We start from the raw sequence: 653 nt of genomic DNA on the forward strand, positions 1-653 counted from the left end.
TGTAAAAACAACATGAAAAAATATACTCTTTCAAATAACGCATGATTTTACCATGACTTGTTCTTACATTGCTATATCAAGAGACAAACAGAGAGTGGAGGACTAGGGGATGATAGTGAGTATGAAGTACTCTACTGACCATCAGAGAATGGTAATAATAAAATGGGGTATTGTTCATGTCAGGTGAGTATAACTATCAATTTCAGAAAAAAAGGCCAGGGAAGATATGAGAATTTAGTCTAATCAATGTAATGCAAAGAACTAAGTCAGTGACCTGGAAAGACATGTTTAATAATAAAACATTGTACACTAAAAACTTTTAAAGTGAAGTTTGAGACTGATACTATTTTACTATATTTTATAGCCAAGTGATAGGTATTTTTTCAGGGAGTTTCACTCATTTTGTTAAGCTTTTCCAAGGGCTGATTGACTTGGAATCATCATCCATAAGTGATATGTATTTTTAAAAATAGATGACTTAGCAGTTAAGTACAATGACTACCCCTGCACAGCACCTGGGTTCACCACATGGCAGCTAACAAGTGACTGTAACTCCAGTTTCATGGGATCAGAAGCCCTTTTCCAACACCCATGGGCATTGCACACATGTGGTATACTTACATCAAGGAAAAACACTCATAAATATAAAATAC

The 653-nt window shown here is 34.8% G+C and overlaps 1 non-coding gene across 1 annotated transcript; it reads right to left on the bottom strand.

Annotated features, from left to right (window-relative positions):
• Positions 1–358: 358 nt before the first annotated feature.
• LOC115072226 lies at positions 359–450 on the bottom strand. Its single transcript, XR_003851293.1, has one exon. It is a non-coding gene; the product is annotated as a small nucleolar RNA SNORD116 (small nucleolar RNA).
• Positions 451–653: the final 203 nt, after the last annotated feature.

The sequence above is a fragment of the Nannospalax galili genome, unplaced genomic scaffold (genome assembly GCF_000622305.1).
Source record: "Nannospalax galili isolate Female #2095 unplaced genomic scaffold, S.galili_v1.0 scaffold278, whole genome shotgun sequence".
In the NCBI taxonomy this organism is placed as follows: domain Eukaryota; kingdom Metazoa; phylum Chordata; class Mammalia; order Rodentia; family Spalacidae; genus Nannospalax; species Nannospalax galili.